This window comes from Peromyscus leucopus, chromosome 7 (genome assembly GCF_004664715.2).
Source record: "Peromyscus leucopus breed LL Stock chromosome 7, UCI_PerLeu_2.1, whole genome shotgun sequence".
In the NCBI taxonomy this organism is placed as follows: Eukaryota; Metazoa; Chordata; class Mammalia; order Rodentia; family Cricetidae; genus Peromyscus; species Peromyscus leucopus.
In genome coordinates, this window is record NC_051069.1 from 51143307 (window position 1) to 51171034 (window position 27728).

Consider the following 27728-nt stretch of genomic DNA (forward strand, 5'->3'; position numbering starts at 1 on the left):
GCCCCCCACCTTGCTGTAGGAGCGGTGGGGCTGCTCGCCTCCACTTCCGGTTTTTTTTTTTTTTTTTGGTTTGTTTGTCCCCCGCCCCCACCCCCGCGGCCCACTCCTCCCCCACTGTGGATCCTGAAGATTGAAGTCATCAGGTCTGACAGCAAACACTCTTCCTCACTGAACCATCTCGCTTGTCCATTTCCATACTTTCTACACAACTATTGCTCTTTCCTTAGATCTCTCTTTCTTTTCCTCTTTCCCTCCCTTCATCCCCTGGGGTCTGTGTGTTGCTTATTCTGGCCCTGGACTCTTGAGCTTGAGCAATTCTCCTGCCTCGGCTTCCCCAATAGTATCTGCACTTGCCGCTGGGCCTGGTTCCTTGACTGTCTTTCTCCTTGTCCTCACTGTGCACCATCACCCACTGGACGTGCTCTGTGAATGTTTGTTGACGGTCCAGGAGTGACTGTCTCTCTGGGTGTGTTTGTGTCTGCCATCTTTCCCCTGTGTCTCCAAATCTGTTGTGTCCTGTTTGCGTCTCTGCCCTATCTTCATGTCTCTCTTTGGCTTCTGTCTCGCATTCCTATCTCCGGGTATTATTTGTCTTTCCTGTGTGTGTGTGTGTGTGTGTGTGTGTGTGTGTTAGACCCGAGGTCAGCCTCCACTATTATTCCTCAGAACAGCAGTCATGTTTGCCTTTTTGAAAAATGACACTTATTTATTTATTTATTAGGGGTGGGGTGGGCTCATGTTACAATGCACATGTGGAAGTCAGGATAACTTGTAGGAGACGCTTCTCTCTTTCTGCCGTGAGGGACCAGAGATCAAACTCAGGTTTTTAGACTTGGTGACAAGTGCCGCTATCCACTGAGCCATCTCGATGGCTCGGCCTTGTTTTTTGAGGCAGGGTCTCCCATCTTTTACCCTGAACTTGCTGATTTGACTCGCCTGGCCGGCCAGTGAGCCCCAGGGATCCACATGTCTCTACCTTCTTAGTCCCTCTATATCTCTTTAGTGTCTGTCTGTCTGTCTGCCTGTGACTGTGTCTCCCTGGGACCACAGGACCTTGATAACAGTGAAGGATGTGGAGATTAGCTTAGAACTCACACCCTCCAGGCCTCCTAAGCAGCAACCGGGATGTGGTGCCGGGAAAGCTTACATGTGTGCAGCAGAAGTCAGACCTGAGCCACGGCAGGCGAGGGAGGGCTCAGGGTGTCTGGACCCACGAGGACCGTGGCAGTGATAGCTCAGCCTGTGGAAGCTGAGCCCCCAATTTTCCCTCCACCCTGTGCCCCTCACCCTTGACTCCCACTGTCCCCGCTGCCACCCAGCACCAGCTCCAGGACGGAACAGCTGTCTGGCTCCAGCCGCTGAGGCTCATTTTGAACAAGTGAGATGATTGCAGGGAGCGGTGGGAGGAGGGAGAGGGGAGGGGAGGGGAGGGGAGGGTGACTGGGCCAAAGAGGAATCAGGCTTGATTGTCACTGCTGCCGCTGCGGGAGGGCGGGTAGCAGGTGGGGTGGCGTGTGCCCAGGAGATGAGGAGGCCAGGCGAGCAAGGCAGAAAAAGGCAGAGGGACATTTGTCTGCCCAGCCCGCCGGTCCATCTGTCCCCACTTCTGGGCCCTCCCTCTTGTGCGGTTTCCCTGCCCGTGTCTCTCCCTGTGATTCAAAGAGGAGCCTGCCTCCGCCTCTGTCCCTGCTGGTCCCCACCTTCCTACCGCCACCCCCTCTCCATCTCCCCCTACCTGGATTTCTGCTTATCTCTGAGCCTGACCCCACTGCTCCCTGAACACCACTGCCCTTAGCAGGAGGGCCAAGGCACAAGGCGGCCTGTCTCTTATTTTTGCCGTACTCCAGCACTCCAGACACAGACAGCACAATTTCCCAGGAAACCGATGAACCATGACCTTCAATAGAGGGATATTTGCAGAGATATCTCAATTAGGACTAATTAATTAAGTGAGCCACTTGGCCTGCCCTCTCCCCAACCCCGCAGTCCCCCGCAGCCTCCTGGGAGGAACCAGCCAGAGAGTGCTTGGCAGAGACTGCAGCTCTGACCGCCTGGATGTCTGATCCATCGCAGCCTGCTCCTGGCTACCTCATCAGTCCATCCGGAAAGACATGGAGCCGCAGGCCTTTAATCCTGCACCCAGGAGGCAGAGGCAGGAGAGATCTCAGAGAGTTCCAGGCTAGCCAGGTCTACACAGTGAGACCCTGTCTACAAAATAAAAACAGAAACACCAAACAGCAAGGCAAAGTGGCCATGGGAGGATGCCTGGCCCGCCCACCTCAGAGTACATGGAAGTGAAATGTGATGTCATGTGGGATGTGCGAGGCTCTAGGTCAAGAGGAAGTGTTCAGCATGTGTCACTCATTTGGGGACTGTCTGTGCATAGCCAGGCATGTCAGTGTGCTGAGATGCAGGTGGGCGTGGGGAGCCCACCTGAGGATGTGGACCATGCTCTGTGGATTCCCTGTGTTGTTCTGAGACAGGGTCACATGTAACCTCTGGGGGGTCTGAACCTGCAACCAAAGAGGAGCTTGAGTTCAGCGTCTGCCCCTGGAATGGCTGGATGGTAGGCTGTGTGCCCCACCTTCCCATTTAGGTGGGGGGGGGGTTAGAACCCAGGGCTTCTGGTGTGCAAGGTCAATCCTTCTCCACTGAGGTCTATCACCAATTTGGTGCAAATTTCTGTGGTTGCAGGTAAAGTTTCTCCCATCAAGGGCATAACATGGCAGGCAGAGATATGGCACCATCTACAGCTTCCAGAAGCTCCAGCAAGGGGTGCCGACTAAGCACACTGGATAAATCCCACACCACATGCTCTGCCCTGCCCTCGCTGTGGGTCCAGAGAGTTGGCTTTCCTTTTTTCTTGTGTGTGGTGTATATGCATGTGTTCGTGTGTGTGTGTTCGTGTGTGTGTGTGTGTGTGTGTGTGTGTGTGTGTGCATTTGCACTCATGCATGTAGAGGACAGAGGACAACTTTCAGGAGTCAGGCTCTCTCCTACTCTGTAGACTGAGCTGAGGGCATCAGGCTTGGCAGAAAGTGCCTTTACCCACTGATCTATCCTGCTGCCCTGCTTTAGGTAACTTTAACACAGCGTCCGCCTGTGTCTTTGTATTACACACACAAGACTTACCTGAACAGAGAGTAAATATCCCTTCTTGGTTTTAATTTCTAGCTTTAGAATAATACCCACTCAGGATTAAGGCCCTTGGGATTAGATTAAAGAAATGATTATGTCTTCAGTTAAGACAGACCTGATCAGGTGGTGGTGGCCCACATGTTTAATCCCAGCACTCGGGAGGCAGAGCCAGGTGGATCTCTGTGAGTTCGAGGCCAGCCTGGTCTACAGAGAGAGATCCAGGACAGGCACCAAAACTACACAGAGAAACTCTTTTTTGAAGAACCAAAAAAAAAAAAAAAAAAAAAAAAAAAACCAGACCTGATGACACAAGCCTTGATATGAGGACCAAAGATGTCACTCAGACATCACCATAACAAACAGAGCCCAGACCTCAGTGTGGAGCCACCACGTATCCCAAGATGACACTGTTAACACGATAACTGGGTAGTTTGGGGACCATAAACAATCCTTTTTTAAAAGCCCTATTTTCATTTTTCTTGTGTGTGCGTGTGTATGCACTGGATTCATTGAGACAGGGTCTCTTAATCAAACCCAGAGCTCACTGATATGGCTAGCCTCACTAGCCAGCCTGCTTTGAGCATCTCCTGTCTCTGGCTTCCAAGGCTGGAATTACAGGTGGGCTGCCACACCCACACAGTACTTAGGTGTGTTCTGGGGATCCAGACTCTAGTCCTAACACTCACTGTTGAGCCTTGAACAGTGAGCCTCTTCATGAACAGTTCTTCATGTGTCTTCAGGTCTAATCAGCTCCTGCTGAGGCATGTGGTCAAGGGAGCTGCTGTCTGAGAGAGTGTTCTCTGGCTATTCCGGTAGTGACTGCACTGCCAATGAGCTAGTTAGCAACGCAAGAGGTCAGGTGACTGTATCCACAGATGCCATTTCCCAGTGTGAGAGTGTGAAAAACATTGCTCAATGATGGGCTGCGACTTGGAAGTATAAACCAAGTAAACCCTTTCTCCCCAGGTTCATTTGGTCAGTTTGTTAACACTCTGGTCATGAGCATAGAGAGCTGAGGGTGGTAGCACACCGTGGCCTTGTAATTTCAGCATCAAGGGGTGGAAGAGAGAAGATAAAGAATTCAAGGCCAGTCTCAGCTACATAGCAAGTTCAAAGGCTGGGGCTGGTGATGTGGTTCACTTGGCATGCACCAGGCCCTGGGTCCCATCCCCAACATGGGATAAACTGACTGTGGTAGCACATGCCTGTGGCTGAAGCATGTAGGCAGATCAGGAGTTCAAGATCAGCCTCTGCTACATAGTGAGTTTGAGGCCAGCCAGAGCCACCCAAGGCCAAGTCTCAACCCCTCCCCCAATGCATTTTCTATTTACAGTGTGTTTATCTGGATACAGCTCCATCATATGTCAAGGAGCGTCTATTTGAGAATAGAAAGCTCATGAACAAAATGAAAGTTCATGGCCTTAGAGAACTACACACAGTTTCACGAATCCTCATATATATCCACTAATACAAACACGGCTTATCCTGGAATCACATTGCTCTGTACACATGCCCATGACTGCTCACAGATGTGTCCAAATGTAGATATGTCTGGAATGAGTCATGGTGTATCCAAGCTGTAGCTGAAGAGGTATCTCCGGAGGCCATGCATCTCCTCCTGTCCCGTTCCCTGACTGCCCTCTGCAGGTCCCTCATCTGCATGCCTTTCTTGTTGCCTGCCCACAGCTCTGGATTTCTGCAGCTTCATAGCATTGTAGCTTACATGTGTGTGCTAGGATATGTGGGGCACACATGTAGAATCCAGAGGTCAGCTTCAGGTATCTTCCTCTATCAGTTTCCACATCATCATCATATCATATTACCATCATCTCACCATTTATCATCATCATGTTATATTATCATCATTACATCCTATCATCATGATGTCATCATCATATCATCATTAACATGTCACCATTATATTACATCATCACATCATCACCACCACCACTACCACCATCATATCATATATCATTTCATATATTATGTCATCATCATTACATCATCATCATCATGTTATCATCATATCATTATCATGTCACCATCATATCACATCATCACATCATCATCACCACCACCACGACCACCATCATATCATATCATATCATTTCATATCATATCATATCATATCATTTCATATCATAGAATCATCATTACATCCCATCATCATGATGTCATCATCATATCACATCATCATCACCACCACCACCACCATCATATCATATCAATCATATCATATCATTCATATCAAAGAATCATCATTACATCCCATCATCATGATGTCATCATCATATCACATCATCATCACCACCACTACCACCATCATATCAAATCAATCATTACATCCTCATCATGATGTCATCACCATATCATCACATCATCATGTCACCACCACCACCACCATCATCACCATCTTTATCATCTTCATCATTGAGATGAGGTTTTGCTGTGTAGCCCTGGCTGGCCTGGAACTCACTATATAGACCAGGCTGGTCTTGAATGCACCTGTTTTTGCCTTTTGAGTGCTGAGTTAAAAGTTGTGTGCCACCATGGGCAGATCCACCTTATTTTTTGAGGCAGAGTCTCTCACTGAACTTAGAGCTCATCTTTTGACTAGACTGACCAGCTAGTGAGCCCCAGGATTCTCCTGTCTCTGCCTCACCATCACTGAGGTTACCAGTGCAGGCCTCCAAGTCTGGCCTTTACATGAGTGCTGGGCTTTGACCTCAGCTCCTTTGCTTACTCAGAAAGCACTTCCCCGCCCCCGCTCCGGGCCTGCAGCTTTAACCACCTCGACTCTGCACCCCAAGTCCATCTCCTCACCTTGGTGCGTTGGAACACATATCGGTTACTTTTCTTCTTACTGGAACCACATTCTCGAAAAGAAGCAGTTTTGAGGAAATTGATGCTTATTTTCTTTTCCTGTTCTGTGATAAAGTGTGCTAACAAAAGCAACTTAATGGAGAAAGGCTTTCTTTTGATGTACGTTCCTTTATACAGTCCATCATAAAAGGAAGTCATGGCAACGGGCTGGAGGCAGCTGGTCACATTGTGTCCAAAGCCGAGAGGCAGAGTCATGTGTGAGTACATGCTCATCTCACTCCATGCTCACACTCCAGAATCCCAGCCTGGAAAAGGCCCCACACAGTGCGGGGGAGGGAGGGTCTTCTCACCACAATTAATACAATCAAAATAATCCCACAGAGACATGCCCAGAGGCTTTTCTCCCAGAAGATTCTGGATTGTGTGGTTGGCAGTTACCACTAGCCATCCCAAAGGCTTGTTTTGGCTCCAAGTTTGAGGGTCTAGAGCTCAGCATGGTAGGACAGGCATGGCTTTAGGAGAGTGAGGTGGCTGGTCACACCGAATCCCTGAAGTAAGGGAGCAGACACTGATTATAAAATCTCGAATCTTTCAGGCCGCAAGAATATACTATAGAGATCCAACTGTGTATTAAAGCTATGCTTTGACCAGCCAAGGGTCTGTCTAATGGGAAGCCATTTATCACAGAATATTTGGTGTTATACAGCCTTCATATTTCAGCTGTCTTCTGCTATGAAATTCTTGTGTGCCCCAATACTCCCAGACCATGTTGTCAAACAGCTAAGCTTCTCAGACACCAGATAACTAACACCCCTACAAGGCCTAGGAGACCAGCCGGCCACAGATGCATAGCTTTGTTTCTTGTGCAAATGAAGCTCATACCATCCCTTGCCTTCAAGTCTAGTGACATTCCAGAGTAATTGACTGAAAAAAAAAAAAAAAAAAAAAAAAGAGGTTTTTGCATAGCCAGGTGGGATGAAGAGTGAGGCGGGAACAGAGGAGACAGAACCGTGTGGCCAGGACAAGAAGAACAAGGCGTTTTTTTCTGTAGATGGTAGACAGAACCGCTTGGTGAGAGAGAAGAGAGGAGAACAGAGATTCTGTAGATGGTAGGCAGATCTCTTGTAGAGTTTTCTGAGAGTCAGGAGGAAGCAGCTAGGAAGGAGCTAAGGACAAAGGAACAAGGAGATAATGAGGCTGAAGGCGTAAGAGCTCGGTTGTTACTAGAGCTGTGAGGGGTTGGTAAAAGAAGGGATACAGGGGGATGGGGATTTAGCTCAGTGGTAGAGCGCTTGCCTAGCAAGCACAAGGCCCTGGGTTCGGTCCTCAGCTCTGGGGGCAAGAAAAGGGGGGCATAGAGGAACTGAATGTCAGGATGGAACCGAAGCTGTGTAGATAGGATTTTATCCCAGAGGAATAAAATAGATGGACAAAAAGCTTGGTGTACTTAGATTCTTTTCCCAAAAAGTATTCCCGCACCATTGATAGTGTCTCTCCTGGGCACCCTGGGAAGTACATACAAGACTCCAAGGCTGGCTGGGAGATAGCTCATTTAGTCCAGAACTTCAGACACATGCAAGAGGACCTGAGTTCTGTCCCCACAACCCATGTAAAATGTCAGGTATGGTAGCTTGCGTGTCCCCATACTGGGTAAACAAGGAGGATCCCTGGGCTTGCTAGCCAGCCAGCCCAGCCTGTTTCATGAGAGATACTGTCCTCTAAAACCAAGGTAGATGGCTCCTGAGGGATGCCTGAGATTGACCTCTGGCCTCTACAATATACATATACACACATGTACGCATATGCACACGTACACACATGAAAAATCTCAAGGCCTGTTCAGTTACCCACTTCCTCCATGGAGGCTCCCCTTCCACAACCTTCCCAACAGCACTACTACCTGGGGACCAAGGGTTCAAATGTGTGATCCTGTGGGAGATACTTCATACTGGAACCACAATGGCTTGTTTGCTAGTACCGGCTAGCAGAGACTGGGCCCTGGGGATCTGGGAGTGCTTTGTTCCAAAGGCGTCATGCTCAGGGTGAGTTCACAGGTCAGAATCACCTTGGGAGTGACGCTGAGATAGAGGTGATGATGGACACGGCCACTCATTCTTGTGTTCTGTGAACAGACTGACTGACAGTCGAGATCACAGACTGTTAGAAGCCCCGATGCAGGGCCAGCAGGATGGCTCAATGGAGAGAGGTGCTGGCAAGCTGAGTTTGATCTCTGGGATCCACGTGCTGGGAGGAGAGAACTGACTCCTGAGAGTTGTCCTCTGAATACATGCTCACTGTGGTGCATGCCCACACATGAACATATATACACAATAAATAAATTTTAAAAATGTAATAGAAGCCAAGACATGGGGCCAGCAAGGTGGTTCAGATGGAAGGCACCTGCTGCCTGGCCCGAGGGTCTGAATTTGATCCCTGGATTGCACATTGTAGAGGGAAAGAACTGACGTTCAAGTTGTTCTCTGATCTCCACACATGCTGCTGCACTTGTGCATGCATGCACACACATGCATGTGCACACATACAGAGACATCATATGCACCATAATAATACATAATATACTTAAAATGATACACATAAGACAGGGAGAAAGAGGTGGGGGATAAAATCAAGGTGTGGAGGCCTGTCATCAGAGCATAGAAGTGGAGGCAGGAGGTCGGGAATTCAAGGCCATCCTGGGATACAGAGGATCCTAAGGAAAGAATGAATTCCAGATAATCATGTTGGAAAATGGAATGGCCTTGCCTTCCCTCATCCGGGAGCATAGCCGTCATTTGTGGTGGGTGATCATCTGAGAGGCCCTGGGCTTGGTGCGGGTGGGCTCCATGTGTGACAGCGTGTTTAGAGACCAGGGCACTGTGACTGTGGAGTCACCTGGTGGACCCGTGTGTTAAGATAGATCAAGCTGAGATCAGACTGCAAGTCCTGAAAGAAACAACCCTCAGGTCTTAAGATGCTCCAAAGCTGACTCTGCCAGATTTTGATCAAGCACAAACCCTGGATAGACAAGGGCTGAACATGCATATAAGGCTAGACCCCAGATCCTGGAACTTAGACCAGAAACAAATCCAAGTTTCAACAGATCAAAGCAGTGCTGTGGACTCCAGAGAAACAAGGCCAACACAGATCCTGAGATACACCAGGGTGTAACTGCTGGCCTAGACCAGGATTGACCTGGGTCTTAAGATAGACCATGGTTGAATTAAGTTATGGCATAGATCAGGTGGGAGCTGAGTGCTGGCATGGACCAGGCTTTCTAGTTAGTTGTTTGTCTGTTGCTGTGATAATACACTCTGGACAAATGAACTTGGCGGCGGTGGGGGTGGGTGGGTGTCTATGTGATTTACACTTCCGAGTCACAGTTCATCATTGAGAGGCGTTAGGGCAGGGATTCAAATAGGAATTTAAACAGAAACAAATGAGGAATGCTGCTGCCCAGGCCCACCTTCCCAGGGGTGGCACTGCCTATGGTGGGCTGGGCCCCCTTACGTCAGTCATCAATCAGATAGACACCCGCAGACATTCCCACAGGCCAGTGGAGACCTCCCAGATGACTGTGTCAGGCTGCAGTGAAGGAGAGCTAAAACATGAGGCTAACCCACATCCTCAGCTAGATCAGAGCAGAATTCATACAGGTAGAACCAGATGATGTGTTTATTTGGGGAATTGATGGGGCCCATGTTTTCCCTACCTACTTATTGACTCATTTATTACAAACTGTTGAGTGTCTGAATTTTTTAACTGTTATTATTTGTTTGAGACAGGGTCTCATATCATCTATTCTATCCTCAAACTCTTTGTGTAGTCTAGGCTAGCCTTGAGCTCCATGTCCTCCTCCTCCTCCTCCTCCTCCTCCTCCTCCTCCTCTCCTCCTCCTCCTCCTCTTCCTTCTTTTATTTTGGCTTTCCAAGACAAGATTTCTCTATATAACAGTTCTGACTGTCCTGGAACTCATTCTGTAGACCAGGCTGGCCTCAAACTCACAGAAATCTTCCTGCCTCTGCCTCCAGAGTGCTGGTATTAAAAGCATGTGCCACCACTGCCCAGCCTGCCTTCATCTTCTAAGTGCTGGGATGACAGATGTTTGCCATCAGGACTGGCTTGGAATCACGTTTACACCACAGGGTGCACTAACACACACACACACACACACACACACACACACACACACACACACACCCTGACTGTTGTAGTTGGGATGTAAAATGCTCCCCAAAGACTCGCAGCAGGTGGGGCTCCTGAGTGATCATGGGATGGTGAGGGTGCTCACCCCATCCATCCCAGATATGTTCACAGCTGGCTGGGCTGTTTGTAAGTGGGGCCAGCTTGAAGGAAGCAGTCACTGGGGATATGCCTAGAGGTGGCTCTCCTGTCTCTGGTGCCCTCCTCTCTTCCCTGCTTCCTGGCTGCCGTGAAGTAAGCAGCTCTCCTGTGGCACACATTCCCACTGCTATGATGTTTGGTCTCATCTCAGACCCAAAGCAACAGGCTGAAAGTTCTGAAGCATTGAAGCAAAACAACGTTTCTCCTCTAATTGACTTTCTTTCATCTTTTGTGTGTCTGTGTGTGTCCTCTGACATTCTCACATGGGCCATGCATGGCACACGCACACCAGAGGGTATACGACAGCATTGGCCACGATATGTCAGCTGGGCTGTATTGGGGGAAATTATTACGGCAGCTCCACATAGCTAAAAAGGAGATTTATTTTGGGGTAACTTAGAGCCAGTAAATGGGCCTCACCATGGGTAGTACTTCTAGGTCGAAGCTGGAACAGTTACCCACTACAGGACTGGGATTCTCCTGTCTCTACCTCCCATCTCACTCCAGAAGCTCTGGGATTACAGTCCTGTTCCGCTATGTCCAGCTTTACGTGGGTTCTGGGGATTAGAACTCAGGTCCTCATGCTTGCATGTCAGGCACTCTACCCACTGAGTCATCTCAGCCCCAACTCTCCAACTTTTGAAGTTTTCTTCTAACTTTTGCATGCACAGCATTGGCTGAAGGAAAGCGTGTGGCCACTGTGGGAAGTATATCCTATTAGGCACCCAGGAGAAAAGGATTCGAATTTAGTCCGAAATTTTTACACTTATTTATGTGGGAGGCAGACACACCGTGGTATGCATGGGGAGGCAGACACACTGGTGATGCAGACTGTGTGATGGGGAGGCAGACACTCCGTGGTGTGCATGGGGAGGCAGACACTCGTGGTGTCATGGGGAGGCAGACATTTCATGGTGTGATGGGGAGGCAGACACACCGTGGTGTGATGGGGAGGCAGACACACTGTGGTGTGCATGGGGAGGCAGACATTTCATGGTGTGCATGGGGAGGCAGACACACCGTGGTGTGATGGGGAGGCAGACACTCCGTGGTGTGATGGGGAGACAGACACTCCATGGTGTGCATGGGGAGGCAGACACTCCATGGTGTGATGGGGAGGCAGACACACCGCGGTGTGATGGTGAGGCAGACACTCTGGTGTGACGGGAAGGCAGACACTCCGTGGTGTGCATGGGGAGGCAGACATTTCATGGTGTGATGGGGAGGCAGACATTTCATGGTATGCATGGGGAGGCAGACACACCATGGTGTGATGGGGAGGCAGACACTCCGTGGTGTGCATGGGGAGGCAGACACTCCGTGGGGGGGGGCGACCCGTGGTGGATGGGAGACACTCCGTGGTGTGCATGGGAAGGGCAGACACACCGTGGTGTGATGGTGAGGCAGACACTCCGTGGTGTGCATGGGGAGGCAGACACTCCGTGGTGTACATGGGGAGGCAGACACTCCGTGGTGTGCATGGGGAAGGCAGAGGACAAACTTGGAGGAGTCTGTTCTCTCCCTTCGCCATGTGGATCCGGGAAATGACAGGTCATCAGGCCTGGTGACAAGCACCTTTACCCAATGAGCCATCTCACTGGCCCAAAACTGGAGTATCGTCAACAGTTTAGTGTCTGCCCCAGTCTCTTATACATGCATAGTGATGTCACACACACACACCACCCACATGCATGCTTTTCTTCTTCATAGTCTATTTATTTATTCTGTGTTTCTGCACACTCACAGTGTGTGTGTGTCTGTGTGTGTACACACACACATTCATGCCAGGGCCCAAGATGTCAGAGAAGAACTGGGGGAGTCAGTTCTCTCCCTCCACCACATGGATTCTATGAATTGAATTCTGGTTGTCAGGCTTGGCCACAGTGCCTTTTCCCATCTTGAGCCGTGTTGCTGGACCCCCTTCTCTGTATATGACCCCCTTCCTTCCCACCCTTAGGATGAATCTGGGAGTCTTATATCCCTCCCTGTGTGGACCCTTGCTTATCTGTAGCTAGGGACCCTAGGGGAACAAGATTCCCACACAGAGCTTCAGCTAGAGTTGAGAAACCAGTGTGGACGCCTTGTCTGCCCCAGAGTGGGCGGTAGTTTTCCACGGCCATCAGAGAAGAATAAAACCAGACGCTGGAAGAACTCCATCCTGGCGGCCAGCTTTCTCCATTGCGCCAGCTGTGGTTAGAAGGACAGACTTGAGGCGAGAAAAAAACCCACAGGGACCCCCGTTCTCCCCACTGGCTCACCCGCCTGAGGCCACCAGGGACCCTCTCCTTGCCCTCTCCCTGCCAGCCCTCCTCCTCCTCCCAACTACTCAGATATTCCAAGGCAGGAAACTCATGAATATTTATAAGGTCCTGGCAGTGAGGGAGATAAAAAAAAAAAAAAAAACCATTTGAAATTTATGAAGCTGGATCCATCTATAAATAACAGGCCCGTGGCTGGTGGGGTACCTCCCTCACCCACTGAGGGATTCAAGTTCAGTACCAGCTCTAGTGGCGCCTCCTAGAGCTGCCCCTCCATGAACACATGTGTGCACAAACATACAGAACTTCACTGTGAACACACAGTTCTGTATGCATGTGTATGTGGCACAAACACACGTGTATAGGAATGCACACATCCATGTACACATAGAGGCCCGAGAAGGACATGGGGGTCCTGCTCTGTCCTCTATCCTACTCCTTGAGAAAAGATCTTTCCCTGAAACTGGAGCTAGGCTGGCAGCCAGCACACCTGGGGTCCTCCAGTCCCTGCCTCCTGGAGTGCTGCATTACAGGAACCCAGGCCCAATTTCTACAGGGGTCCTTGGGATTAGAACTCAGATCCTCATGCCTGCACAGCAAAGGCCCTTATCCTCTGATCCTTCTTCCTGACCCTTGGACACACAGTTTAGCACTCTTCTGTTCATGGTATACACATGTTTGCCTCCAGATGAATAAAGAGACATGCATTCACACCCACTAGAGTCTGCCCCCCTTGCACACACTCATGTAAACACTCAGCTGTTCAGAGTGGACCAGAATCTGCTGAGCTATCTCCTCTGTTCACACTTGGGCAAAGGCAGCCACTCACTCTCACACATTGGCACATTCTGTAGAAAGGCTATACCCCAGCTCATGAGCCCCTTCCTGACCTGTGACTCAAATCCAGAGTCCCTTCTCTGGGCCTCAGTTTTTCCATCTGCATAAGGGACATGCTGAGAGTCTTATCTCTTACAAGTGATGTTTGGATTGTGTGTGTGTGTGTGTGTGTGTGTGTGTGTGTGTGTGTGTGTGTGTGAGAGAGAGAGAGAGAGAGAGACTAGGGGTGGAAACCAGAGCCTCATGCCTGCTAAGTAAACAGTCTTTGGCTCAGCCACCCCACAACCTCTTGGTTATGTTTTAAATATGTACAATAGAAGTTGGGGACATGACTCAGTCATAGAGCCCCTGCCTAGAGCCCCCCAGTGAGGGGCTGGGGCGTGGCTCAGTGGTAGAGCCCTGCCTAGAGTCCCCCAGTGAGGGGCTGGGGTGTGGCTCAGTGGTAGAGCCCCTGCCTAGAGCCCCCCAGTGAGGGGCTGGGGTGTGGCTCAGTGGTAGAGCTCTGGCCTGCTTTGCTCAAGATCCTGAGTTTCATCCCCAGCACTACAAAAACAAAACCAAACAAAAAAACAGGCGTGGTGGTACACACCTGTAATCCCAGGAGAGGTGGAGACAAGAGGACCAGACATTCAAGGTCAGTCTTAGCTTCATAGAGTTGGAGGTCAGCTTGGCCTGCATGAGACCCTGTCCCAAAAATAAATGAATAAAATAAAGTCCGTGGTTGGGGAGAGGGCTCACTTGGTAAAGTGCTTCCCATGAAAGTTGGAGGCTGAGTTTAACCTCCCAGAACCTGCTCACAGTGCATCCCTAGGACCAGTGCTGGGGAGGCAGAGGCAAGAGGATCCCCATGGCTGGCTTGCCAGCCCAGCTCAGTCAGTGAGCTCCGGGTTCAGTGAGAGACCCTGCCTCAAAATGAAAAAATCCTAAGACGGAGAAGCAACTGAGGAAGACATCTGATGTCCGCCTCTGGCCTCCATACACACATACATGTGCACAGGTACACACAGGCTCTCTGTCTCTTTCTCATACACACACACACACACACACACACACACACACACGGCACACACACACGGCACACACACACGGCACACACATGGGCAGGTGGGGCACTTCAGAATACAAACTGCATTACAGAGTCCTCCCTCTGGACCAGTGGTTCTCAACCTGTGGGCTGTGACTCCTTTGGTGGGTCAAACAACCTTTTCACAGAGGTTGTCTAATACCACGAGAAAACACAGATATTTACATAACAATTCATAACAGCAGCAAAATTACAGTTGTGAAGTAGCAACAAAAATAATTTTATGGTTGGGGTCACCACAACGTGTATCAAAGGGTCGTAGCAGTAGGTTGAGAACCACTGGTCTGGATGAACTTGGGTGGGCATTTACATTGGCCACCAATCACCTGCCTCCTGGAGCTGGGGTGTCTTCCAGTCTTCTCCAGAGTGTGATGCTCCCCACGCCGAGGCCGTGGCTCTGGAGCTGACAGCTGTATAGTAAGCCTATCTCATCAGCATGGGGTTCAGGCAGAAACCCAAGAACAGCTCTGCACTCCCCGGGCCCTCCCAACGAGAGTCACGGGGGCCACCAAGCATTTGTGCAGCCCCAGCATGGTTGCCTAACACTAGTCCCTGTTCTCAGTCCCCTGGGGCTGAAAATCAGGCCAACTTGGCTCTGAACTCTCATGACACAGCTGAGGGCCCTTTTGGATTCATTAACTCGCTGCTGGAGACTCGGCCTGTGCTTCCCTGATCTGCCTGGGAATTTCAAAAGGGAGCCTCGAGGAAGACAATGCCTTAAACAAGCTGAGAGCTCACTCAGTTCTCCCACCCCTGGTGGGAAGCACTGCCACTGGCCCTCGCTTTGCAGATGGGAAAAGTGTGGCTCAGAGAGGTTAAATCACTTGCTCCAGGTCACACAGCCAGAAAGTGGAGGAGCCAGGATCTGAACTCAAGTCAGCCAACTCTGGGTTTTGTGTGTTTCTAAGTTGCACAAACTTAGAGCTAGAGACCCATATTCAGAACCGGGCATGGCAACGCATGCCTTCAATACCAGTGCTCTGGAGGCCGAAGCAGGCCTATTGCTGAGAGTTTGAGGGCAGCCCAAGCTATATAAATAGTGAGGTCCTACCTCAAAATCATGGGGGTGGGGCAGTTTGTGACTGAGAGGAGAGAGGGTGGCGTCAGAGCAGGACAGACGGGAAAGGACAGGAGGAAAGGTCCCATGAAAACCTTAGGGAAACAGGCATGCCTTCAGTCAGTTCCTCTGGGCTCCTGTGGCCGGCATGTGAGGGAGGACAGCAGGGAGGGAAGGAGGGATGAAGAAAGGAGAGAAGGAATAAAAGAAGGTAGAGAAAAACAATGAAGGCTGAGAGGAAGCGGGAAGGAATGACTAGGAAGGTGGCTGAGTGGCAGGATTGGCTGTGCAATCGTGAGGTCCTGAACTCAAATTCCCATGTGACCAATGTGAAATCCCCAAAGACCGATGTGATAGCAAACACTGTAATCCCGGTGCTCTAATGTAGAGGTGGACAGAGACAGGAGAATCCCCGGAAGCTCAGGGCCACTAGCCGGGTGTATGCAGTGGTGAGCACACAAAGTGACCCTCATCTGTCCTTGGAAGTGAGGGCGTTCCCGGAGGTGGTGACATTTTACTTAAACATGGAGGGATTCTGTGAACTAGGAGGGTTTAGGGCCAGATCGGGGGAGGGCAGCAAGTGGAGACCAGCCTCTCTGCAGTTCCCCACCCCGTGCTCTTAACCCTAGTTCTGCTGCTTAGCATAGAGAACCAAACAGCACTGACCCGGGGCTCTCTTTCTGGAAATACTGTGCAGATATTTATTTATTATCTACCAGGTGCTAAGAGGTGTTTTAGATGTGGGGAAAGTGACGGGGACAGGATGTGCTTATCCTCAGTCACTTCCCTCCTGATTAGCTGATGACTGTAATGAAATGCCTGAGGTTGAATGACTGCATAAAGCAAAAAGGTTTAGCATGCAATGCCAGAAGTTCAAGGGTATGGGGTTGGTATCAGAGGCACTTGGATGAGGACTTTGTGGTGGGAACGCTCATCTACACAGATGTGCCACTATGGAGCCCCGCTCCCAGGCCCTCACCGGGGATTTTAAGGCAGAGGGGCTCTACTTCCGCATCACATTCCCACTTCTAAGCTCACTTGTTACAACAACCTTCTGGAGAGACTAAACAGGAGGGCGATCCCCTCCCCAAAATTACCATAATTTCCTGGGAGGGGCAGTGATGACCTCTTACTAGTGACTTACTAGTGACCACTTACTAAGTGACCTCTTACTAGCCCCATCCTTTTTTTTTTTTTTTTTTTAAGATTTATTTATTTATTTATTATGTATATGGTGTTCTGCCTACATGCATGCTTGCAGATCAGAAGAGGGCACTAGACCTCATTGTAGATGGTTGGGAGCCACCATGTGGGTGCTGGAAATTGAACTCAGGACCTCTGGAAGAGCAGCCGGTGCTCTTAACTGCTGAGCCATCTCTCCAGTCACTAGTCCCATCTCTTAAAGGATGTCCCCCTCTTATGTTGCCATGCTGGGAACCCAGAGACTCTTGGGGGAGAAGCCACATCTAAGTTAGAGCATGGTTCATCCGCCACACTCACCAAGTGTGATGATGAAGTTTCCATCATGACAAGGGTCAGCAAGGAGACTCAGAAGGTCTGGGGCTGCTGAGATGGCAGAAGGAAAGAACCATAAAGTTGTCCTCTGATCGCCACAGGCAAGCTGTGGCATGTGTGATGACCACACCCATAGACTGTGCGCATGCACAACAAACAAATGATTGTCATACGTCAAAATAAAGTAAGTTTTTTCCAAAGATTTGCTTTTAGGGAGCAATTAAGGAGGACTTCTTGGAGGGGGTCACTTTTCAGCCTTGTTCTTCACTGTGAACAAAAGGATGGTGCCTGGAGAGATGGGTCAGCAGCCAAGAGTGCCTGCTGGTCTTGCTAAGGACCCGAGTTTGGTTTCCAGTACCCACAACTGCCTGTAACTCCAGTTCTGATGTGTCTGACGCCCTCTTCTGGCCTCCATAGGCACCTGCACTCACGTGGCATACACTCACACAGACATACCTAGAAATAAAAAGAAAATGAGTATTTTTTAAAAATTGAACTGTGGGATGTGGTGGTGCACACCTTTAGTCCTAGCACTTGGGAAGCAAAGGCAGGCAGATCTTTGAGTTTGAGGTCAGCTTGGTTTATATAGTGAGTTCCAGGACAGCCAGGGCTACGTAGAAAGACCTTGTCTCAAAAACAAAAACAACAATAAACACAAGAACAGAAACACAGAACATTATCCTCCTTCCTTCCAAGTCTTGTCTTGGGGGTGTGAACAAGGTGAATGTCCCACAGTGGGTAGCTTGGTTCGATGACTGTGGAGAGCAGTATTCTAGGATGTCAGTTCTGAGTGCTGGTTGTGTATCTGGTGTCCACATCAGACCCGTTCCTGTGCTGCTCTGTAGGATAGATCTGTGAAAACTACATTTCCCAAGTGCCCTTGCTCCCTGGCTTTCTGCTAGATTCTGGCAATGGAAGACCACAGTGGGGGGGGGGAGACTGTGAGGGGCTGCCATGCCCTCTCCTCCCTCTCTAATACACTCTCCCACTTCCAAGTGTCCTGAACAGTGGCTCCAATTCTGGACTCTGGCCACACCATCCGTCTTAGTCAGGCTTACTATTTCTGTGACAAAACACCATGACCCAAGCAACTTGGGGAGAGATGGGTTATTATGCTTCCACATCACTGTTCATCCTCAAGGGAGTCAGGACAGGAGCTCAAGCAGGGCAGGAACTCGAGTCAGGAGCTGATGCAGAGGCCGTGGAGGGGAGCTGCTCACTGGCTTGCCCATCATGACCTGCTCAGCCTGCTTTCTTCTAGAACCCAGAACCACCAGCCCAGGGATGCGCTATCAAGATCCTACAGTGACAATATGACCCTCTCCAGCCTGCGCAGCCGAGCATCTCAATCACTAATTAGTGACAGCATTTTTTTTTTAAAGATTAATCATTTTTATTTTATGTATGTGGGTGTGTGTCTGTGTGTGGGAGTGTCATGTGAGTGCAGTGCCCTCAGAGGCCAGAAGGGGGCATTGTATTCCCTGGAGCTGCAGTTACAGGCGGTGGTGAGGCTTTGGATGTGGGAGCTGGGAACTGAGCTCAGGTCCTCTCCAAGAGCAGTAAGTGCTGTTAACTGCCAAGCCCCAGCTCCAGTCCCTGATGACACCTGACGGTCGCCAGTCTTCACTGCTTCCATGGTTCCTCTCTAGCCACCCATCTCACCTTCAAGTCCCTCCTTGGGGCCACCTAGCACTGGCGGTTCCTTCTCCAGTCTGGGAGGACACAGAAGCCCCTGCTATGGGTCCTTCTTTCTAAGGCACACCCTAGCATCCCCTGCCAATGGAGACTGGTCACCTAAGACATACCAAAAGCTCCATTTTTACAAATAGGGAAACTGAGGCACAGTAAGGTTCAAGGCTCTTGCCCAAAGTCACAGGGCTAGGAGGAGGCACTATGCAAAGTTCTTTGAGATGCACTGGGTGTCTGAGCCTTTCGTGCCGTGTGCCTGGCACGCACACGGGCGATAATGCAATTACCACCTAAGAGCTGGTCTCCAGAACGCTGAGGCTGGAGGTGCCTGCCAGAGCTCCTTCAGCAGGCGGGACACAGGTGCAGCTGGCCACAATGCCTGCTGATTGAAGGCCCTTCTGGGCTCAGCCACCTGGCAGAACAATGGCAAGCTCCCGCTGGCTGTCATCCGCAAAGGAGCCGAGGGGCAGAGGGCCTCTCTGCCTGGGAGCTGCTGCTCCCCAGCTCTGCCAGGATCGATTTTCCCTTCAAGTGGCCCATTCTTACTAACAAAGGGCTCGGGTGACCCAGGTGGCCATCACCGCCCACTCTCCTGTGAGTGCATTCTGTCTTTGTGTGGTTCTCTTTGGGTCCTGGGGACAGAACCCCAGGCTCCGTGCGTGCTAGGTAAATGCTGGGCCATAGCTTTCTGCCTTTGGACATGCGTTTCTTTGAAAGACCTGGGAAAGTGCAAAGAATGTGTGGAACTGGGTTTCTTTGGCCGATTTGGCTCAATTCAGTTATGGGATAACTGTGGCCTCCTCCCAGAAGCAGGCGTCTTAGCACCCAGTGTGGCTGTGGGTGGAGATAGGGCCTGTGAAAGAACCCAGTGCGGCTCCGTCAACCAACAGCAACTCAAAAATAATGGATAAAGTGGTGTGTGCCTGTAACTCCAGTGCTTGGGAGGCTGAAACAGGAGGATTGCCATGAGTTCAAGACCAGCATGGGCTACATAATGAGTTCAGGGTTAGTGTGGTGGTGAAGGGGACCTTGTGGTTAACCCAGCTACCCAGCTGGTCTTTGTCTTTCATCTTCCCCAACTGTAAAATTAAATAAACATCTTTTCTTTATAAATTAACCAGCCTCAGGCATTCTGTCACAGTAATCAAAGTGATGCCGACATAGTCCTCCTGCACAGAGAACACAGCAGAGGAGAAATTGGATTTGGAGGAAAGAGGAGAACATTCTAGCTCACCTCCCAGACCTCACTCCCACCCTCACCTAGTTTAATCTTCAGCCTCTCTTTAGATAACTTCTGGGTTGCTCTCCTAGGGTAGGGCTTTAAGGAAGGCAGGGACCTCGTTGAAGGCTGCATTCCTGGAGCCTGGGGTGGTACCCGGCGCATAGTAGGTGCTTAGTGAATGCTCCTGGGATGAGCAGCTACCAGACCTTTGGTGTTGTTCCCTCCGCCAAGAGTTCAAGCCTCCCCACCCCATGGCCCCCAGCTCATCCACCTGTTGGGTTTAGTTACTGCCGCTTCCAGGATGCTGGCCCTCCGCCAGCCCTGCTCATTCAGCCCAGAACTTCCCTCATCTTGTCACACCCTTTTCATGATTGCCTCCTGGCTTGTCTCTTCTTGGCTTGCGTGTAAATTTGGGGAGCTCGGAAGCTCTGTCCTAACCTCCTCTGTGAGGAAAACGGCCACAGGCGTCTCATGAGCTCTCCCTGGACTGGATCGCTCAGAATGCATCAGCAACCTGCGTCCGTCCGCAAACCCCAACTGCGCTGTCTTCAGCTTCCTTGTTCCGGAAATGAGGGAGCTGAGGCTCAGAGAGGGTAAGCAGCCCACCCACTTCTGGGACTGCAGAGCCAACTCGGGCCTGTGAGAGGGCTCAGGGGGTAAAGGAGCTTGCCACCAAGCTGGCCCACCTACGTTTGATCCCTGGAACCCATGCAGTGCAAAGACAGAACCGACTCCAGAGAGTTGCCCTCTGACCTCCACAAATTAGCCATGGCATGCGCACAAACATGCACACATACACACACACATACATAAACACATACACACACATACATACACACACACACATACATACACACACACATATACACACATACATACACACACACACACATACATACACACATAAAGTGTAATTGGAAAAAACATTTAAGTTCAGACTACCTGACTGTGCTTTTCTTTTGTACTCTAGGTCACACCCATCAGTAATATTCATATGTTTGTTTATGTTGAGACAGGGTTTCTCTGTGTAGCCCTGGCTGTCCTGGAACTCACTCTGTAGATCAGGCTGGCCTCCATCTCATAGAGACCCTGCCCGCCTTTGCCTCCTGAGTGCCAGGCGCATCCATTTATTTTTATTCTGAAAGCAGTTATGACATTCCCTGTGTGCCACACTGCATAGGGAAGCTTTTGTTTGCTTGTATGGAGACGGGTCTTTGTACAGAGCCCAGGCTGCCCCTGGACTCTGGGTCACCCCACCTCTGCCCCCCATGTGCCCTGCATGTCAGCAGGTACACAGCTTCTTCAGAGCCCCGAGATCCTGCTATTCTTAGCCTCTAGTTCCAGCCGAAAAACTGAAGTACAGAATGGTTAAGTCACTAGCCTAACATTGCACAGCAGAACCAAGACTTGAACACAGGAAACTCAGATCCAGAGTCAGTTGAGAGGACCGAATGCGTGTAGACATTTGCTTGAAACCTTGGAACGTATGTCCAGAGGTACACCCAAGTGATGAATGGGGTCTGGACACCCAAACGAAGTAGCCACCCTAGAGATGTGGCTCATTGGTAGAATCCTGCCTAGAATATTCCAGGGAGGGACAGGGACTCAGTGGCAGAGCTCTGGCCTAGCATGCTCAAGCCCTGTGTTCGATGAACAGCACAGAATGAAAGAAAGGAGGGGGGGACCCCAGCACCCGCAGTAGCCCAGCGAGGGGGTCCCGAGCCCAGCGGTGGCCTGGGGCTGTGGGGCAGGAGGTAGCTCCCGCTCCCTCACGTCCCAGCCGTGTACAGCCTCCACCGTCTGTCTCCAGCCTGCCCGGGAGCCTCCTTGCAGCAAACGTTTCATTTTGTGCCCGGGTGTCCCTGGCTATCCGTACAAACGCCTCCGCCAGCCACGGAAGATAAATTTCTCCCGCGCCGACCTCTCCGCGCAGCGGGATTGATTTCCGAACTCCAGCCCCTGCCGCAGCTCGGGCCCAGCCCCCACCGCGGGCACCAAGGGCTGCAGATTTATACCCTGGCCAGAAATTGAATTCCTGTAAGTCGAGGGAAGTGTCTAAAAAGCTCATCCGGGCTCATTTTTACTTCTGACAAACTTCAGGTGAGAGATTAAACCGGAGCCGGGCTTCCAGCAGCAGGGACCCTGCAGACTGAGAAATCACCATTTATCTTCCACTCCCTGCCTCCCAGGGCTGAGAAAGCAACCGGATCTGCAGGCTGCACGTTAAAAAGAGGTTCCGGTTGCCGACTAGCAAAGGGCACCTACCTGCTCTGCGCACCTGGAGGCTGGCTTTTTTGATCCCCACTGCAAATATGAAGACATTCACGATGATGTGACTTGAAACCGCTCATTTGGATCTGCAAGATGGCTCTCTGGGTAAAGTCACTTGCCAGGAAGCATGAGGACTGGATGGAGTTCAGTCCTTGGGACCCACATGTCAGAGGGCCAAAGCCACCTCCCAAAAGTTATCAGCTGACCTCTAAACAGTCACCATGACAGCCCTTCCCCAAATGAATGAACGAACGAATAAACAAACAAATAAATACCCATTTTAAAAACAAATAAGGGGCTGGAGAGATGGCTCAGAGATTAAGGGCCCACACTGCTCTTGCAGAGGACCTGAGTTCGGTTCCCAGCAGCCAAGCTGGGTGGCTCACAACAATCCCATTTAACTCCAGCTCCAGAGGATCCAAAGCCCTCTTCTGGCCTCCAAAGGCACATGCGCTCGCTCTCTCTCTCTCTCTCTCTCTCTCTCTCTCTCTCTCTCTCTCTCTCTCTCTCTCTCTCTCTCACACACACACACACACACACACACACACACACAATCAAAAATAACACAAATCTTTTTTTAAAAATCGAAACACTCATTTTAAAGAGGCTGCGGCAACCTGGGCCCTTGGTAGTTCTTACTAAGCTTGCCTGGGCTGTGTGGCAAGGAAGACCTCAGAGTCTGTGGATAATTCCAGAACCCTCAGCCTGACTGCTCCACCACTGCCAGAGGCCCAGGGAAAACCAGGAGGAAGAAGCAGAGACGGTGAGTGACAGGGTGGGAGAAAGTAGAAGGAAGAGCCGCCAGAGAGGCATCCTAGCTCGTCTGGAAAACCAGCTGTCTGATGCAAATGCAGCTAGCTGCTCCCATCCTTGGTTCAAAAGCCGCTAAGTATTAAAGAAATGAGTCCTTGATGTCAACACAAAAAGGATCAAAACGGAACCTTTCTGAGAAGACAGGCGTTTTTATGTCTCTGTGAACTTCACTAGATCTGGCCTCTGGCAGGGAGGCCGACAGAACAAGCCGAACTGTGGGCTGAGCGCTAAATTACTGAGGATCTGGGATTTGTTCATTCAATAATTCAGCTGCAGCTACTGCTGACAGACAGCAGGCATCTGAGGGGACCTGCGGACAGATGAGATGGGTTTAGGGACATGGGTTTTGGTCCCCCTTTATTTTACTTTTCTGGGGGTTTGGTGGTGGTACTGGGACCCAGGGCCTTGTGCATGCTCACAAGTGCTCTATCCTTGAGCCACGGCCCCAGCCCCTCACTAGGGGATGCCAGGCAGGGGTACTATCACTGAGCCACGCCCCCAGCCCCTCACTGGGGGATTCTAGACAGGGGCTCTGCCCTGAGCCACACCCCAGCCCCTCACTGGGGGATTCTAGGCAGGGGCTCTACCCTGAGCCATGCCCCAGTGAAGTTCCAAGCGTTAGAACCAGTAGGAGGATCTGGGAACGAGGTTCTATGTAAAGAACTGGGTAGTCATGGACTTCCAAAACCAAACGTCTAGTGGGGCATTTTACGAAATCTCTGAGTAGTGTCCTTCAAGGCTGTCAAGGTCACAGGAAGGAGTGGAGACACTGTCCCAGAGCAGAGTAAGAAGACGAGGTGACTCAGTGCAGTGTGGGATCTTGGATTGAATTCTGGACCCAAAAAAGGACTTGAGTGGGAAAACTGGAGAGACTGGACAAGTCTGAATTCAGTTAGTAGTGTTGGGGGTTCCGTTGTGATCAATGTGCTGGGGTTACATAAGACATTAACAATGCAGGGGGAGGGTGGGCCAGGCGGCTGCTCCCTGGACTGTCTTGTGGAATTTTCCTGTAAATCTAAACTTATTTCAAAGAAGACGTTTATTAGAAAAGAAGTCAGCAGGGCACCCACAAGCACTCTGGAAGCTGCAGGTAGTGTATGATAAGAGCCCGAGGCTGTGTGGACCACATGTTCAGCACTGTGATTAGCTCTGGATGCATAGTAATCGATGACATCCCCAGAGCATGCCTGTGACACCCACATTGGTTCAGATATGGTACAAGGCAGCCCCCAGGTTCACACACTATTGAAATGGTGGAGCTGTGTGTTTACATGTTTCTGTAGCATGTGTAGAGGCCAGAGCTCAACGACAACACCAAGGACCTTCCCTGTTCATGTACCACCTTCATTTTTTCATTTTCTTTATTTATTGTGTGTGTGTATGTATATGTGTGTGTTTGTACATGTGTGAATATGTGTGTGTGTATATATACATATATATATGGTGTGTATATGTACTCTATGTGTGTGCAGTGAGGTATATAATTTTTTTTTTCTAGACAGGGTTCTTTGTATAGTTTTGGAGCCTGTCCTGGAACTCACAGAGATCCGCCTGCCTCTGCTTCCTGAGTGCTGGGACTAAAGGTGTGACCACCACTGCCCGGCCTGAGGTACACAATTTTTATTGCCATTTTACAGATGACGCAGACCAAGTGATGGGCTTGGCAACCTACCAAGCAAGAGGAAGGAGCAGATCCAGGACTTGAACATTCATTATGGCTTAATCTCGCTGGGTTTTCATGAGAAACTAGCTGCTAAGCCCTTAGCACAGGGTGTCGCTCAGAGGGGTGAATTAAACATTCACTGTTATTTATTATTCATTAGTGTGGTTGCCATGGATGTACTACCAAAGGATTTCTTGCATAGGGTTGTCACATAGCACTGTCACAGTGTGTATATATGTGCGTACGTGAGTGCATGCATGTGTATGTGTGTGAGTGTGTGTGTATACCCTAAATACTGTGGGGACATTTAAGCAGGGGGAGGAGGGCTGGGTTACTACTCTATTTCCTTTGACTATAACACAGTTCTGGGGGCTGGGTCATGTATAAAGAAGAAATGTGTAGGGACTCAGTTGTTTCACTTCTCTTAAAAACAACTTAGATTTATCTGCTTTATTATTTTGTGTGTTTGGGTGTTTTATTTGAATGTATGTTGCTTGTGTCTGCTGCCGGCTGAAGAGGGTGTTGGATCCCTAGGACTACAGTTAACAGAGGGTTGTGAGCCACCGAGTAGGAGCGGGAACCACACTCTGGTCCTCCACGAGAGCAGCACGTGCTCTTAGTCGCCAGACCATCTCTTCAGTGCTTGTTTCTTTCACTCGATGTCTTGGGACGTTTCCCTTCATCAGGCAGTGGTGGTGCACACCTTTAATCCCAGCACTTGGGAGGCAGAGGCAGGTGGATCCCTGAGTTCGAGGCCAGCCTGGTCTATAGAGCTAGTCCCAGGACAGCCAGGGCCACACAGAAATCCTGTCTTGAAAAAAAAACAAAACAAAAAAATTTCCCTTCAAGATGGAAGGTTTTAACTTTGGAGGAAACTGCTACACGTCAGGCTTTTCTGAGAACTGCCTCCATTAGTCACCGCGACCAAGCTTCCAGCACGGGGACCCTTAGGAGACACACATATACCCAGACCTTAACATGGCTCAGCTAAGAGCTAGGGAACCTCAACTCTGCTGGTTGTTTGCAGACCTTTGTTCATGTTGTGTTGTGTCCCTCCCAGGCATGGTAGGCATTCTGATATCCCAGTACTCAGGAGATAGAGGCAGGAGGGTCAGCAGTTCAAGGCCAGCCTGAACTACAGGAGACCTTTCTAAAATGAACAAAAACTGGGGCTAGGGAGGTGGCTTAGTAGGTAAAGCATGTGCCGTGCACATCTGCAGATTTGAGTTTGGAACCTCAGAACCTGTGACCTCAGCTCTGGGAAGGTAGAGACGGGGATCCCTGGAGCGCTCTGGCCAACAATCCTAGTGAATCAGTGAATTCAGCTAGAGACACTTTCAAAAATAAGATGGACAGCGATAGAGGAAAATCCCAGTGTTGGGCCTCCACACATGCGTACACACACAGAGGCATATATAAGAATATATACGTGCACAAAATGAGTATACCAGTGGATGGATAAATGAAAGAATATACAAATGGATGGATGGGTAGATGGAGGTGTGAACAGAGAGATTAACAGATGAATGAGTAGATAAAGAGATGGACAGATAAATGAACAGCTGGATGGAAGGATGGAGAGATAATAGATGATGGGTGCTTGAATGCATGGACAAAGAAAATATAGATTAATGATAGGTCCATGAATGGTTGGATATATAACTAGTAGATGAATGAATGAATGAATAAATGAATGAATGAATGAGGATACACATGGATGGATAGATGAATCATGGATGGGTTAGATGGTCATGGATAGATGGATGGCTATATGGATAGATCATGGTTAGATGGCTCATGGATGGATGGATAGATCATGGATGGAGAATAAATAGACGAGTGAATGAATGACTGAATGTGTGAATGGGTGGGGAGTGGGCATTCTCAACAGTTATCCCTGCTCTGCCTCAGATCCTGGGCAGAGCCACTGTGGCTCAAACTGAGGGAGGCCCCAACAGTTTCCTGCCCTTAAGCCTGGCTGGGTGAGCTGCTATCGATTTTTAAGGCCCAACAAGCTAGCTTATCAGTCAGCTGAGATTTGCTCAGCACCTCCAGGTCTGACAAAGGCAGCTGGCTATTATCTCAAGCCCTCCAAAGGGCTGGCTGCTGACACGGTTCAGATGCAGCAGCCAGGCGTGTCCCTGATTCATTTATCACAGCTCCTCTTCCAGGACTGCTTCGGAACCGGCCAGGAAGGAGCCTGTGTCAGCCTCAGACAGCCCTCCTGGGAGAGGGGGAGGGAGCGGCATGGTGTGTGTGTGGGGGGCTACTGTGAACGTGTGAAGAAGACATTTGGTCTCTAACCTACCAGCCCATCAACATTTAGCCGTTCAACAATCATCTGCGAGACAGACAAAGCTCCCCACTCCCATGCCACCTCCTGTCTTGGGCAGGGGTCTGTCTCAGTCACACCTGAGGCCTGAATGGCCATGGGGACCCAGGTTTAGAAGAAAAGGACGGGGGAGGGCCACAAGGTCATGTTCACTGTGATCATGTAGCCTGAAGGGAGGTCGTATCTGGATCCTGGCCCCACTACTTACAGGCTTTGTCACTGTGGTGGAGGGCTGGACTTCTCTACCCGAGAGAAAAGTGGCACCTCTCAGCCTTGTGAGGAGAATTAACCCTGTTAGCAGATACTAAGAGCGCCGTCCGATGCCTAGCTATTATTGGGGCTTTGGTATCCTTTATTCCCTGCCCACACCACAGGTTCCAAGGCATTGTGGTGCTGGGATCTCCCTTTCTATCCCCCCCACTCCCGGCCGCCCCCTCCCCCCTCCCCCTGCTTCCTGAGGATGGAGTTGTCTCATACATGCTAAACAAGCCCTCTCCTCTAAACTGAGGTCCACCCCAGCCCTTGTCAGTGTGTTCTTTAAGAAGTGAGGCCGGGCGGTGGTGGCACACGCCTTTAATCGCAGCACTCGGGAGGCAGAGGCAGGCGGATCTCTGTGAGTTCGAGGCCAGCCTGGGCTACCAAGTGAGCTCCAGGAAAGGTGCAAAGCTACACAGGGAAACCCTGT

General features: G+C 50.2%; 1 protein-coding gene across 2 annotated transcripts in view; it reads left to right on the top strand.

Annotated features, from left to right (window-relative positions):
* Olfm2 (olfactomedin 2) overlaps positions 1–27728 on the top strand; it is a 79216-nt gene that overhangs the window by 30543 nt on the left and 20945 nt on the right. The window lies entirely within an intron of this gene.